Source organism: Triturus cristatus, chromosome 10 (assembly GCF_964204655.1).
Source record: "Triturus cristatus chromosome 10, aTriCri1.1, whole genome shotgun sequence".
NCBI classification, from domain to species: domain Eukaryota; kingdom Metazoa; phylum Chordata; class Amphibia; order Caudata; family Salamandridae; genus Triturus; species Triturus cristatus.
In genome coordinates, this window is record NC_140593.1 from 656,956,379 (window position 1) to 656,973,545 (window position 17,167).

Below are 17,167 nucleotides of genomic sequence, written 5' to 3' on the forward strand. Positions count from 1 at the left end.
CATACAATAGAATAAAGGGATACCTCGCCACTACCATTTTAACCATCTTCAAGGACAGCTGACATGAAGGGGTCCATCCATAAATAAAGCCTTTGTTGCTGGAAGATGGTGAGCTACCACTGTATGAAAACTTTGGAGGTATGCTTCTCTCTTCAAAGGGCATCAATTTAAAGAACTTCCTCCCTTCAGATTGCAAAGATGCTGTATCCCTCATTACATTTAATACCAAGCTGAAATCAACCTTTTTTTGTTTAAAATTTTTTATTGGGGTTTTACAGTACCCCATGCGGATATGTTTGGGAGATTGAATGTCGCCCGGAGTTTCTGGTGTACCCTATCCCAGTATTGTTGTATGATGTGGCAATCCCAGAACATATGTCTAAAGTTCGCCTCCGGAGTTTGACAGCGGGGGCACGCGAATTGTGTGTCGGGATAGAAACAGTGTAATTTATCTGGCGTGAGGAATGCATGGAGATCTTTTTGGGATATTCCAGAGCTTGTTCCCATTCAAGCTGAAATCAACCTTTATGATTAATTCTTAGCTGGACTCCTGGCAACACGTCACTGTTTTATTACGTATGTCTCAGGAAATGGCAGGCTCAGTAGAGCACTGATAATACTTTTACAATTTTCTATCCTGTGTTATCTTTCCTTTCCCCCCAAGTACCGCTAACCTATTGCCATAGTCTCTTTTATCTAGCAATCCTTTTTCCTTCTCGCTGCACCTAGAAACTAATAATGTCTCGTACAAATATCACATAATAAATAGAGAAATTAAAATATATCCATTTAATAAATGCAAGGATCAACCCATACTTTGCTGTGCTTAAGTAAGTTCTCATGTTACTAACTTAATGTGTAGCTTCTTTCAAAAATCTGCTGTGAAACAAGTTTAGTGAATCATTTTGGTCAAACGTTACTTTGTATATTTCTACTTTTATCATCTTCCTCTTGCAGGTTATGAGGACACTAGGCCTGAAATTGGAGTTACACCATCACAAGCGAAAGAAGGCAGCCAATCTCATGTGAAAACCCAATACTTATCCATTCAGCTATATTAGCAACTGCCACTGCAAAACAAGAGCATGCAGAGCATGATATAGTTGAAGAAGAGTAAGAGGAAGTAGAAGAGGAGGAGGAAGAGGAGGACTGGACACTGTTAGCCCCTCACAGAAATCAGCAGACAAGACCACCTCAAGTTCAGTTAGCAGTTTTCCTCCAAGTGTCTACTAGGATTTCTTGCTCCCGGCCACCAACTAAGAAGCCATGGATGGTTGTCCGGGCCACACAGAACTCATCTCCACAAATCCCTTGTCCTACAGATACCTTTGTTGATTCTCCTACATACCCTCCCATGTAGGCAATTTCCTGTCTTATATTAACCATCAGGGGAGAGGACATGTATGGTGATGAGGCTACCCCCCTTCAACAATATCCCCCACGTCCTCCAAGATGTCAACCTGATCTGTGATGGACAACCTCCAGGCCATATCAGACAGCCAAGCATGCAGGGGAGTTTGCATGGCCACTCAAGTTTTCTAACAGCAAGCCACTATGTGTGGGGGTTATTTGTGACACGGGGAGACTTGAGATTTTGTAACATCTAAAGGGCTCCCTCAGCAGATTGGCAAACAGACCTGTGGCTTGGATAATATTGTGAAATGTCACCAAGACATGACAAGGATGCAACATAAACATCTTCGTAGTTTGTGAGAAGAGTGTGTAAGGCAAAATGCCTTGCCCATGAAGACACAATAACAATTAGGTTCCAGTGTCACTACGGGGCTAAAGCATGCAGAGGATTCAAGCAAGGAACCAAAAGCTATAAGGTCCACACCACCTACAAACCCTCCTGTGAATCCCACTGCAATTTCCATAAACCTACCACTTGACCCTCAACCACCACCCCAGCTGTCACCAACACAAATACCACCACAACAAGATTCACAGACAATCACAACCAGACCCACAACCAGTATTGTGTTGGCGTAGATTGGCTCACACTCCTATTCAGTACTAACATATTAACAAATCACTCACTCGAACACACATTTACTCTAAGTTTTGCCTGCAGCAGTCACAAATTTATATTCGTTAAAATGTTATCAGTGAGCACCTTTGAAAATAAAACTTTATAAAACCTAACCTTAAGTCATATGTTTTCATGTGTTTGTTGCAATGTTAAGTGTTAATGATGTTAAAATGAACTAAATAATTTTCTAACAGAGATTATAGGCTTATATAATTCACAATCAGGTGAGAAACCTGAATATCATTTCATCAACAACCATGTAATCTGAAAAGATCAACAAAACCTTACCCTTTGTATATATTTGTCATGATCGCACTCAGTAAAGGCGCTGAGTGTCTCGCGCTTCTCACCCCGGGACGAAACGATACGGAACGACCCGCTCGTCCACGAACTACATATCCCAGAAACCCTCCAGAAATTCCCGTTTTATGTAATCTGGTCACATGGCCGATACGCATAAAAGCTCGACCCGCTAACAGGCTGGCGCCGAATATTCCCGGATGTATCCAGTGACCTTCGGTACGCGTAGACGTACACTCGGCGAAGACACCTCTACGACCCTTGACGACCAGAAACTCTCCGCCTCGGCTTTCCCGGAAACCTCACCCGCCCGGGGAACCGCGGAAACCAAAGGCTGTTCCTGCCTTGCTGATGTGCTCCTCTCATCCCGGCTCCTCCGCGAGCGAAGAGGGGGCACTGCAAGATCCTACTCCCCCCCGGCGGCTACCCGTGAGGCTCCTCCTGAGACCGCGCTCCCCGGCTCCCGGCTCCTCCGTGAGTCGTGAGTAGTAGCGCCTTGTCTCCACCCCAGCCCACGGATTACCGGGCTGCGCCTAGTCGGGTTACGCTCCTCTGCTTCGGGCTTCACTGGGAAGCATCGAGTGGTAGCGTTCCCGCTCTGCCCAAGGATTTCCGGGCCACAGCGATTACAGGGTGTCGCGCTCCTCGGCTCACAAAACTTAAAGGAGCCTTGCAGTAGCAGCGCCGTCTAAGACACCCTCACCGGACCGCCTCGTAATAGAGGCGCGAACACCCAGCTGGGGGTCAGAACTTTAGGCCGTGCTTACCGCCCTGCCTGATTCCCACCTCATTCCTTTGCCACAGAGAGGGAGCTGCTTCCCTTCGCATATCCCAACAACAAGGCGGGAGGAGACGTCAGGTAAGCGAGTCACCCACAAAAGGAGATCAGGGGAGACGACTAGTGTAGGCCTTCACTTATTGTATGCTTATCTCATTTCAGATCTCCCTCCCAGCCGTCCCTATCCTCCCTTCTCTCGCTCACCTGCCTCCTCCATCCGAGTGTGTTATACATCCTCCGGACTAGGGGCAGATGGGAGGTGGACCCCTATCAGCATCAGCGTCATCCTGAGGAGAAGAAACCAGCGGGTACGCGACAGAATATTCGGCCCACGACTCATTATCCTCCCGATCACGCTGATCTAGCTATGGCCTCCTTAGACGACGTGTTGGTTGCTCTAGCCAACATGCAGGCGGAGTTAGCCGCTTCCCGGTCTGAGACTGCCGCCTTACACGCACGCATAGATCGGCTGCAGAAGAACCCTTTCGATGCAGGGACCCCGTTTTCCCCGCAGACCCCGCAGGTAGTGGTAGAAGTACCAGCCCATGTTCCATTGGCTCCACCCGAACGATTTCATGGGGACATACACAAGGTCCAAGTCTTCATGACGCAAGTCATGCTACACTTCCACTGCAAGCCAAAACTCTTCCTAACCAACCAGGCCCGGGTTGCCTTTCTGATATCCTACCTGGCAGGAGACGCGGCACAATGGGCCGTCCCGATAGTTCGGAGGGACGAAGCCTTACTATACGATTGGGACGCCTTCCGCTGTGCGTTTGAAGGGACCTTCGATCGCCGAGCAGACACCTTTTCAGCTGACCGCGACCTCCTAGCCCTCCGGCAAAAACCCAATGACTTCATAGGTTACCTCAACAGCTTTCGTCGGTTGGTGGCAGAAACCGACTGGCCTGAAACCAAGCAGTCGGCCATCTTCTACCAAGGGCTCATGGACGAGTTAAAAGACGTCATCGCCCAAATTGACCCGCAAACTCAGACCTGCTCTGCCATGGTCGAATTGGCTTCCCGGTTGGAGCATCGTCTCCGGGAAAGAAAAGGAGACCCGAAACGGAGGGACAAGATGCTGTCCGCATGCGACAATCACCGAGCTTCCGACCCAGCAGGTCCCAGATCGGATCCTATGGAGATCGGGACAGTCAGGGCCTCGCTGAGCTTGAGCGAACGCGACCATCGCCGCAAACAGGGCCTCTGTTTATACTGTGGCAAAAAAGGCCACTTCCTGAGGGAATGCCCAGTCAGACCCAAGACGAGCAGATCACGTCCCAGTCAAGCCGCTCTAACTACAGAAGAAGAAGGGGCCAAGGGAAACTACAAAGCTTGAAGGACCAGGGAGGGAAGCCTTCAAGCCCACACTTCATCCCTTCGATGGAATCCGCCCAAGCGCAAGAACCAGACCATTTCTTTATCTCGCGGAAGGCAGTAATTAACCAACGAACACGAACCATAAGAGCCATGATAGACTCCGGAGCCACCGGATGCTTTCTGGATAAACTCGAAGCAGACCGACTAGGGATTCATTTAACGCCTAAAGAACCACCCGAACTTGTCTTTGCGGTCGACGGGAAGGAACTGGAGTCTGGGCCCATACGATACGTTACCCTGTTTCTCTGGATAACCATCGGAACAGACCACGGTGAGTGGCTACAGTTTAACATCATTCAAGCCCCGCGATGCAAGCTCATACTTGGATTACACTGGTTAAGAAAACATGAACCCACGATCGAATGGTCCACCAACACCGTCTCGTTCCGGTCCACGTCCTGTCGCCTTCATTGCATTCGCGCGGCCTACAACCTAGTCACCGGTCCGCCAACCGCTCAACATGTATCTACAGCCGCCGAGAAGGAAGTCCAGCTCCCGTCTTGGTATTTGTCATATCAAGAAGTGTTCAACGTGCAAAAGGCCGAAGAACTTCCCCCGCACCGAGAATACGACTGCCGCATCGATTTAGTTCCGGGTGCCATAGTCCCGTGTGGCAGAATCTACGCACTCACCGGGCCAGAGACAAGCCACCTCAGGAAGTATCTGGACACCTACTTGAAGCTGGGGTTCATACGTCCTTCGCAGTCACCGGCCGCCTCGCCACTTTTCTTTATCCCGAAGGCCAATGGCGAGCTACGCTGTTGTATTGATTACCGCGCTCTCAACGCCTTAACGATCAAGAACAGATACCCCTTACCACTGATCCCAGTTCTGTTGGAGCAGGTACGCGAGGCGCAAATTTACACCAAGTTGGACCTCAGAGGGGCTTATCATTTGGTGAGAATGAGAGACGGCGACGAGTGGAAGACCGCCTTCAAAACACGGTTTGGGCTCTTCGAGTACTTAGTGATGCCCTTTGGGCTTTGCAACGCCCCGGCAGCCTTCCAGTTCTTCCACAATGAGGTGCTGCGGGACTTCCTGGATAGGTTTGTTGTGGTATACATTGACGACATCCTGATCTTTTCCACCTCTCAGGAAGAGCACGTCGTCCATGTGGGGCTCGTGTTGCAAGCCTTGAGAGACCACCGCCTGTTTTGTAAGCTCACGAAGTGCGAATTCCATGTTACCACCGTGGAATTCCTCGGAGTCCACCTAACCCCCACCGGACAGGTGATGTCCACCTGAAAGGTACAAGCAGTGAAGCAATGGCCCCAACCAAGGTCGGTCAAAGACATCCAGAGCTTCCTGGGCTTTTCGAACTTTTACCGCCAGTTCATTCATCACTTCTCTCATCTGGTTTCCCCTCTCACCAGACTGACGCGGAAGAACGTACCGTTCCACTGGTCTTCCGATGCCCAAAACTCCTTTGATCAACTCAAGGAGGCCTTCACATCCGCGCCTATCCTACGACACGCCAAACCCGACCTCCCCTTCATAGTGGAGACGGATGCGTCGGACATAGCTGTGGGAGCGATTCCCTCCCAACGACATCCGGATACCGGGCACCTTCACCCGGTTGCATACATGTCCCGAAAGCTGAACACCGCCGAACAAAACTACTCTGTTTCCGAAAAAGAACTCCTCGCCATTCGGGAGGCCTTCCGGGAGTGGCGACACTGGCTAATGGGGGCCCAACATCAAGTCACTGTCTTCACAGACCACAGAAACCTCCAGTTCCTGCGGGCGGCTCGCCACCTCTCTCCCCGGCAGAAAACATTGATGCTTTTCTTCGCCGAATACCACTTTGTCGTCACCTACCTACCTGGCACGCTAAACAAGAAGGCCAATGCCTTGTCCCGACAAGACACGAACCGCCTCCCCGCGGTGGAGCCAAAGCAGGCTATCCTGTCCCCTGGACAAGTGATCGGAAGAACTGAATCGGAAACCTTCCTCATCGAGGTAAAGCGAGGGGTCGCCTCGTTTTCGTGGATCTTGTGGTTGAAAAGACACAAGGACTGGCGCCTTCGGAACGGCATCCCCATGCGAGGCTCACAAGTGCTGGTCCCCACGCTCAAGCTACAGAAGCTCGTCTTCCATTGGTGTCATGAACTGCCCTGTGCCGGGCATCTGGGAGGTACAAAAACCCTCAAGAAAATCCTTCGACACTTCTGGTGGCCCTCGGTCAGACCGGACGTTCTGCTATGGGTCGCTCACTGTACCATTTGCTCTCAAATGAAAGCCGACCATCGCAAACCGCAAGGCCTCTTGCGTCCACTGCCAACCCCCCGTACTCCCTGGGAGAGGATCTCGGTGGACTTCATCGTTGGATTGCCTAAAGACCAGAACTGTACAGCCATCGTGGTGGTGGTCGACTACCTTACGAAAATGGGACACTTCCTGGCATGTAAACAACTACCTACGGCCAGTGCCCTCGCAAGACTTCTGTTGGTCAACGTCGTCCGTCTCCACGGCCTTCCTCTTGGCATCGTCTCGGACCGGGGTACCCAATTCACGGCGCGGTTCTGGAAGGTATGGTATGCCGAACTAGGGATTCAATCCTCCTTATCCACCAGCTTCCACCCGCAGACCGATGGACAGACTGAGAGACTCAACCAAACCCTGAAACAGTATCTCCGGTGCTACGTGGACCAGGCCTCCAACGCTTGGGTAGACTGGTTGTGGGTCGCTGAAGTGGCCTATAACGATTCCATACACGCTTCCACACAACACACCCCGTTTTTTCTCTCATCGGGGTTCCATCCACGGTTCACACCATTCCTGCTCCCTCACACTGATCTCACCGTACCAGACATCCAAGACAGGCTGACCTCCATACGTTTAACCCTCACGAAGGCACGCGCAAACCTTAGGTCCGCAAAGGCACGATACAAACACCAGGCCGACAAGCGGCGCAGGCCCGATCCAGTGTACCGTAAGGGGGATAGGGTATGGCTGTCCACAAGGCACATCAAGTTTAAACGTCCCAGCCTCTTCAACCCTAAGTACATAGGCCCCTATCCAGTCGTGAAACACGTAAATCCTGTGGCTGTGCAATTGAAACTTCCAGCTCGGTTACGTATCCACCCTGTATTCCACGTCTCCTTGCTTAAACCCTCGCTCGGCCCCGTCCGAAGGCTCCCTGCCCCCGTATGGGTCCGCCATGAACGGGAATACGTGGTACAACGGGTGTTGGACTCCAAGAAGGTGCGTGGAAGGATCTGGTATCTCCTGGCATGGAAAGGGTATGGACCAGAGGAGAACTCATGGGAACCGGCGTCGTCGCTCCACGCAGACCGTCTGGTGGCGGCTTTCCATCGCCGATGTCCGGACAAACCCGGTCCGGAGCCTCGCACCCTCTGAGGGGTGAGAGGGGATATACTGTCATGATCGCACTCAGTAAAGGCGCTGAGTGCCTCGCGCTTCTCACCCCGGGACGAAACGATACGGAACGACCCGCTCGTCCACGAACTACATATCCCAGAAACCCTCCAGAAATTCCCGTTTTATGTAATCTGGTCACATGGCCGATACGCATAAAAGCTCGACCCGCTAACAGGCTGGCGCCGAATATTCCCGGATGTATCCAGTGACCTTCGGTACGCGTAGACGTACACTCGGCGAAGACACCTCTACGACCCTTGACGACCAGAAACTCTCCGCCTCGGCTTTCCCGGAAACCTCACCCGCCCGGGGAACCGCGGAAACCAAAGGCTGTTCCTGCCTTGCTGATGTGCTCCTCTCATCCCGGCTCCTCCGCGAGCGAAGAGGGGGCACTGCAAGATCCTACTCCCCCCCGGCGGCTACCCGTGAGGCTCCTCCTGAGACCGCGCTCCCCGGCTCCCGGCTCCTCCGTGAGTCGTGAGTAGTAGCGCCTTGTCACCACCCCAGCCCACGGATTACCAGGCTGCGCCTAGTCTGGTTACGCTCCTCTGCTTCGGGCTTCACCGGGAAGCATCGAGTGGTAGCGTTCCCGCTCTGCCCAAGGATTTCCGGGCCACAGCGATTACAGGGTGTCGCGCTCCTCGGCTCACAAAACTTAAAGGAGCCTTGCAGTAGCAGCGCCGTCTAAGACACCCTCACCGGAACGCCTCGTAATAGAGGCGCGAACACCCAGCTGGGGGTCAGAACTTTAGGCCGTGCTTACCGCCCTGCCTGATTCCCACCTCATTCCTTTGCCACAGAGAGGGAGCTGCTTCCCTTCGCATATCCCAACAACAAGGCGGGAGGAGACGTCAGGTAAGCGAGTCACCCACAAAAGGAGATCAGGGGAGACGACTAGAGTAGGCCTTCACTTATTGTATGCTTATCTCATTTCAGATCTCCCTCCCAGCCGTCCCTATCCTCCCTTCCCTCGCTCACCTGCCTCCTCCGTCCGAGTGTGTTATACATCCTCCGGACTAGGGGCAGATGGGAGGTGGACCCCTATCAGCATCAGCGTCATCCTGAGGAGAAGAAACCAGCGGGTACGCGACAATATTGTATACATTCTTAAATCAAAATCTTGGTTTTAGAATCTTTATCAAAAATATTCTAAACAGTCCTCAGGACTGAGCAAAACAAAAATATAAAGGGCTTGATTCACAAAGATAACTTACAGTTTTGAGTAAGTTTACGCTTTGGAATAAATTTACTGTCTTCGGTAGTCACAAACCCTGAGAGTAAACTTTCTACAAAAGTGTAAGTTACATGTTTATACACTCTGAGTATTCCAATTGGCTTACTCTTGTGTACGGGGTGACATACTTCCTTAAATTCATCCCAGATCCTTCCTAAACCCATTTTACTCCTGCCTAATCCCATCCTCTTTTGTAGTAAGTTTGCCCCTTCTTTAAGCCACTTCCTTGTGTGTCTACCACACTTACTACTAAATCCTATATTTGCATGTGCAGAGACTAAAGTCGGGGCAGAGAACTCCACACACATAAGTATATGTAACGTGGTGGAGTAAAACTCTACAAGTAGTTTGTATGAATACAAACAGACCTGGTTCAGGGGGCGATTCCTGATATTTAAAGACAAAAATTACTTTATTTTTAGCTGTTTCCCAACTAAAAGTGTCTCTCTTTTGGTGTTAGTCAGTGCAAAAAAAAAATCCCTTGAATTATTTTTCACTACCTCCCTCTTTCCTGTTTCAAAATGTTGGCATGTATGAGTTTGTGAATTGCCCTTGTGAGCCTGGGAAGGGTGGTGTTCAATACCCTCCAGGAGCGCGAGATTGAGGCAGAGGGAGTTGAAGGTGAAACCTTGTTTTTTTAAATGCTTTTACCCCAGTTATTTTAACTTTGATATTTTCACACATCATTGCTGCTGTTCCTTGCTACTAAATCTTTTTATTACTTATTAATCGCCTAATACCTACCTCATTTACCGGCACGGTTCCCACTCCCACGACACTGAAGCCGCCCGACGCTGTCCGGCATTGTTGCTGGGGCGAGGGGTGGCGAGTGGTGGCCTCTGGGAGGTTAGCGGGCTAGTGGTTGAGGCACACTATAAAAACATATGCTAGCGCAACCGCGCATCTTGTGAGCCTGGGAAAGGTTGTGTTCAATACCCTCCAGGAGCGCGAGATTGAGGCAGAGGGAGTTGAAGGTGAAACCTTGTTTTTTAAATGCTTTTACCCCCGTTATTTTAACTTTGTTATTTTCACACATCATTGCTGCTGTTCCTTGCTGCTAAATCTTTTTATTACTTATCCCTCGCCTAATACCTACCTCATTTACTGGCACGGTTCCCGCTCCCACTTGCACGACACTGAAGCCGCCCGACGCTGTCCAGCATTGTTGCTGGGGCAAGGGGTGGTGAGTGGCGGCCTCTGGGAGGTTAGCGGGCTAGTGGTTGAGGCACACTATAAAAACGTATGCTAGCGCGACCTCGCCGCTGGGGTGCCTAAGGCAAGCCTGTCTGTGCCCGTCCGAGACCGTACGGGACCGCGGGCCAGAAACTCTGCTCAAAATCTGATGTACCCGGAACAGCTCACCAAATATTAATCTGATGAACTGTTGAGATTACGCGGTAAGCCGCATCCTGACTGCAAGTTATTTCACCCCACAGACGATATCATCTGCTCACACTGTGATTTTACCCTTCGCAGTATATTTTCTTGTGAAGCAAATGACACAAATATAGGCAGTGCTCCGGCCCAACAATTTCCCTGTCCCTCCTCCAACAAAGTGTTCAATTTCTGGAATATTAACTGTCGTTCCCTTCCTAAACATAAGGAAGATATTTTTTATTTACTGAGCAGTGAACAACCAGATGCTATTTTTCTCACTGAAACATTGCTGCACACCAGTTCTGGACCTGATGTGGCCATGGCTTTACCAGCCAACTACGCCTTAGTTAGAAAAGATAGAAATCTAAGGGTAGGAGGTGGCATTGCAATTATCTTTAAAAAATGCTACTCCTGCAAATTTGAGGACTTGCCTTTCTCCGATTGCGAAGCAGCTTTATTTAAACTTACTTTGACCTCTCAGTTTACTTTCTCTGGAATGTTGGTTTATCGGCCCCGAGGACCGGCTAGTCCTTGGGTGTCGTCTTTCTCAGATCTGATTGCCTCATATCTACTTAAAATGGCTAATTTCACAATTTTAGGTGATTTAAATCTTCACCTTAATACTGAATGTACTACTAGTGGCTCATTGATTTCGGATCTGGCTGCTCTGAACCTTCCACTCTGCAATAACGGTCAAACGCATGTGGCTGGCCACTTATTGGATCCCATTTTTTCTAATTTACCCGACATTCAATGCCCTTCGGCCCTCCCCCTGTGTTGGTCAGATCATTTTGCTGTCCAGTTCTATTTCTCAGTCCTCGGGAAGTTATTGACTTCAGTATCTGGATCACAACTCCAACCCAGGAACTGGGGAAAAATGGACATTGATACATTTAAATCGAACCCTGCTCAACAGTGCCACTACCATGGACTCTATATCTATGTCTTCTTTAGAGACCATTTATAGTTGGATCTCTAACGCGATTGATGAATGTCTTCCTACCTCTGTTAAAAAGTCATATAATCATGGTCACCCTGCCCCGTGGTTCACTGAACAATTAAAAACTGAAAAAAGTAAATGTAAAACACTGGAAAGATGTTGGAGAAAAAATTATTCTCCAGAATCTAAAACCATATATAGAACCACTTCAAAAAAATACCAGGCTTTATGTAAACTGGCTAGAGCGGAATATGTTTCCTCCACTGTTTCCAATGCAAAACATTGTCCACATACATTATTTGCCATGGCTAAAACGTTAGCTGGCTCAGATACACAGCCCATCCCGCCTACTCTAGATGAGTCACAGTGCAACAGTCTTGCTAATTTTTTTATAAATAAAGTGGAGCAAATATATTTAAAATTAGACAAAACTAGGCCACTAGTGCCTACCCAGTTAGCCCCCCGAGTCTGAGTCTATTTCTTCGGACAAACTGACAACTAAACTCGAAACGTGGTCTCCTCTCAATATTGATTCTCTAATAAAGATTTTAAACAGTCTTAAGTCAGGGTCCCCTTGTGATCTCCTTCCGGCTTTTGTACTTCAACAATTTGAGTTGCCATCTTTGGAAATTATTATGAGGCTACTTAATGCATCGCTCCAAGAGGCCATGGTACCGCCTGATTGGAAACACTACCACTCCTGAAAAAGGTCAATTCTGACCCTTCTCAGCCTTCTAATGTTAGGCCCATCTCTTTACTCCCCATCTTTTCCAACATTTTAGAGAAACACGTTAATCTACAGCTTACTGAGTTTGTCGAATCTTCTAATTTTTTACATTCATCCCAGTCTGGCTTTTGTGCAGGCCTTTCGACTGAAACGACTCTTCTTGGTGTTACTGAAATGTTACGGCAACACTTAGATAAAGGTAACACAGCAGCCCTTGTATTGTTGGACTTGAGTGCTGCATTTGACACGGTCTCTCATACCGTGTTAATAAAATCTTTGCAGTCTCTCGGTGTTACTGGTCTGGCACTTGGCTGGTTGTCCTCTTTTCTATCCAGGCGGACTTTTCAAGTCTTTTCCTCTAGAGCCACCTCTAAAACCCATTCTTCCCCTTATGGTGTGCCTCAGGGGTCCATCCTTAGTTCCTCGTCTGTTCAATATTTATGTGCAACCTTTGGCAGCAATTGCAGAAGAGGCTGGGCTGTCTCTCTTTTCGTACGCTGATGACACCCAAATAATCTTTTCCCTCTCAGCAGAAACACTGTCAGGCCCTTCTACTCTTCAAACTGGCTTGAGTAAGATTGCATCTTGGATGCAAAGCAATCTACTCAAGCTTAATGGTGAAAAAACCGAGGTCCTTATTTTATGGAAAAACAAAGACCTACGGGGCCCCAACACTGGCCCACTGTAATGGGTCCTCATCCTGTGCCCTCCTCTCAAGTCCACAACCTAGGAATTATCATGGATAGTAATCTTTCTATGAAACAACATGCGGTAAAAACGGCGGCCACCTGCTTCACCATATTGAAATGGCTGAAGAAAATCATTTGGATGCTCCTTAGTGCTACCCAAAAGACAGTTGTCCAGGCACTCGTAACATCTAGACTGGATTACGGAAATATTATTTTCTTGGGCGCAAATCGGGATGTACTACACAAGCTTCAGGTGGTTCAGAATTCGGCCGCAAGATTGCTTTGCAAACTTCCTAGAATGATTTCCACCACTACTGCCTTGAGAGATCTTCATTGTCTCAGAGTGGAAAATCAAACTAAATTTAAAGCTCTGAACTATATGTTTAAGATCAAGACAGGCACTGCCCCCCACTACCTGCAAAAGTTAGTCCGTCCTTATCAACCTTCTCGCTTGTTACGATCCACCACTCAGAAAAGATTTGTGGTCCCTAGGGTCAAGCTTGTAAGAATGGGTGGTTGTTTCTTTTCCTATCTCGGCCCACTCTTATGGAATTCTCTCCCCATAATGATTCGCAGAGAAATATTATACACGAATTTTCACAAATTACTAAAAACCTGGTTATTTAATCAATAAACTTTTGATTTTTCTCTTCCTTTGCCCTTTCATCCTGCGCTGGGAAACCCTTTTTGGGTAGCTGTGCGCATTACAAAATTATTTTAAAATAACATAACAATTTGTGGTTCATTTTGTTGTACTACAAAATATTCTACAAAGTGTAGATTGTGAGGCAGGCCCTAATTGTCTTCAATCAGAGGGTAAAGTTAAATTTGGAAGGGTGGGCAAATTACAAAAATCTATCGGTATTTGGGTGGGACCAAGTCACTGTACATAAGGATATACTGAAAAAAAAACAATATAAAAAGCATACCTGAAGCTAAGCAGTCCAAAAACACATGCAAAAAGTCCCAAAACAGCAACATTTTCAATTGAATTTTAATAGGCCATTTATATAAAAAGGCCACTGCCCCATATCAGAGAGGGTATCAAATACCAACTCCTGGCTTGGGGAAAATGTTCCATGATGTTATCCAGTCACTTTTTAACACAGCAACATTTTCATTCTCCGCAGATGCAGGCGTTATGGGCCTGATTCACAAACTGCACTTTGTAATGCATATTGCAGTACTACAAAACTTACTTCGAAGTGCCATTCACAAACTGCTCTTTTTAGTAACTTACACGTGTGTAGTAAGTCCCTACCTACATTATTTTCTATGGGAGGGTGTTTAAGTACCAGTGGTTGGCCATGTGTAGTACTGGACTTACTAAAAAGTTCAAGTTACTACAAAAGTCCAGTTTCTGGATACTGAATGGTATTAAACTTACTCAAAAGTGATAACTTACTCGAAAGTGCAAGTTACCTTTGTGAATTTGGTTTTATGCACCGGACTGTGGCAGGACCGGACATCCCTTGAGAAATACAAAACACAGGGGTTCAGGGGGAAACAAGTTACACAGGCAAACTGGGAGACAGGGCAACAACGACCATGATGGTCGCCCTGAGCTGAAGCTCCGTGGTAAACCAGCACACCAGTATCCGGAGCGATGCTTTGTCGTGGTCAAATCCCACCGGAATCACGAGTCCCGTAATCAGAATGCTAGTGGATCACACAGACGCTAAAACCACCTTTCTGCAATCCTGATCAGCTGAGTTATGAGCTGCGATGTCCCCGTGAGAAAGTGAGCTAAGAAAGGTGCCTGGAGGACTACGAGACCGCTCCCGGAGGCTGGGAGATGTGAGCCGCGAGGCTGCTGGTCTCAGCTTGGGTGCCCGGTAGCGCCCTCCACCCGAAGCGCAGACCTATTGGCTGGCCCCCCTGGGGAAGAAGATTGCCTCAACGACAAAGCTGACCTGTGGCCTTCCCTCTACCTAGCCTTTCTGGGGACCAGGCCCTCGGCAGAGGGATCGGCAGACACTGGCGCCTGATGTGCACCGGTCGATCGCCCCCCATTTCTTTGGCGGCCCCGCCTTGAAAACTGACCAAGAGGTTTCCTCCTGCGCCATCATTAACAGCCTTTTCCCTACGGCCTTATATGATCTGTGACACTTGAGCTTTGCTGATGTGGGGAGATCTTCACAGCGACCCACCTCTCTTTGCACAGCGGCATTGCTGTTGAGCCCTGAGCAGCCTAGGGCCCCCCCATTATCGGGATCATATGCGCATGATTATCACACACTCCTTCTCGCTATGGTGGGGGAGAACCGCAGACTTTGGGGCTTGCCATTGTGCCATGGCCCCCTTGAGGGCGAGCTGGAGGTTGAGGCCGGTGGCGCTTCCCAGTAACACCGTGACTGGTGCGGCTGATCGAACTGTGACAATGCCCCCTGGGCAGAAACCATATATGCTGTACTAACTGCTGAGCCCGAGCAAAATGGCCAATGCCCGGTGGAGCTGTTTATGCAGCTATAGAGGAGATTGGCTTTGGTTTCATCCCCTCAGCCATCACCTACCCAGCCGGACATTGGACATAGTTTTTCCACGTCTCTCCGCTGTGTCTCCTTTCCCTCCCCAGTCTCCTCCCTCCGTGATCCTGTGGCTGCCTCCCCTTTCCAGGCCTGCGTGGAACCGTTGAATCAGTTATATATATATATTTTTTTTTATATCCCGCCATTTTGGGATAATGCTCTCAGCTCCTGTGACCTCGGTCCTCCATCTTGGTGGTTTTTGACCAATCCTCATTGCTACTGAACTGCTCCTTTGTTCTCCTGACTGACCATTTCCTCTAGTCGACCCCACCCATAGGTCTCCTACACCCCTCCCATTCTTTTACTGTCACCGATACACAGGTTGTTTTTGGACTGTTGGTTCCCAGACGGTTTGTTTGTTCTTTCACTTTGACTGTTTTGTCCCCCTTAAGTACTTTTCCCCTTGCCTGTCTGCCTGACCCTATGTGCATTTTTTACCCCTTTTTACCATTCCTCCTCTTCCTTCCATGCCCAATTGGACGTGTGTCTTGGCTATGCTATGCGCTAATAACTCATGTTATTGTTTAATCACTGTTTTTCTCCTATGTTATACTTGGCTCCTGTAACTGATGTAATTTTGTAACTTGTAACTTTCTGATCCTCATGTAAAGAGCTCTGATACCTCCGGGTCTAGCCGGCACTATATAAAACTCTGCAAATAAATAAATAAACAAAAAAAATTAACAGGAGTTGGGGTGGACTGTGGAGGAAGACAAGATGTAATGCCTCCAAGCAAGGAGGTCAAGAAGCTACATAGATTTCTATGATGGTCAGTTATCACTCAGAATGCCTTCATTTTATCTATCATCTCTCACAGATATAGAGAGATCGCAACTGAACATCTGCTTTAGACCTCATGACGTATCAGACAGTAGGAGGTGGCCAACTCATAAGGGCTCATGAATACCGGGGCCAAAAGTGTGCCTCAACTTCTGCTGCTGTGTCAGGTGGGCTCTTGGAGTGTGAGGAGGTACAACAGGATGCATCTGGAGACCCCATTGGTATGCGGGTCACTGTATCGATGGGCTAGGCTCAGTCCTAGGTGATAGTGGGGCTTGCACTTGGGACATCACAGAGATGCCTTGATCTAGGCCAGGAGGAGCCCTCTTGTCCATTTACTCCTGGCTGGTGGTGTCCAACTCCTCAACCCCTAAAGTGGGCTTTTCAGCCTCTGCTCAGAGGGTAGAGAACTTTCTCTGCTGGTAGTAGGTTCTCACTTTATTGTAGTAACTGGCTCTTGTTCCCACCTTACAAAGGAATATCTTGTTCTTTGGCCTGGGTGGTGCTCTGATGGTCCTTACCAGATATGTCCACTGAAAAAGAGTGAAGCCAGGGCAGATGTCCACTACTTCATGTACATTTAATTACTTTTCAGGCAAATTACAACAGCAAATAGAAAACAGATTGACACTGAAGATTTTGATTAGTCTTTGCCATTGGAAGTTGTAAGGCAAAATGTCTTTTGCCATGATTCTTAGAGATTTAAACCAGTCATTTTTTGTAACTGAGACACATATATAGGATTGGGACATTGGAACAGTCCACCTGGCATGCTCCTTATCAAGGAAAATATTTAGTAGTAGAATTGTCTCTTAAAATTTGATTGTACATAGTTAATAGAAATATACAATATTTACAAAATTGTAGATGGTTATTGATGTTTAAAATAGAAAATGTGCAACAATGAGTTAGTTACACATTGTTAACTTAACATACATTACATTTATGTGGGCAAAATGGAAATGTTAAATAAGTTGATGTTCAAACTATGGTAAATTATGGGATTTATGCCCAATCAATT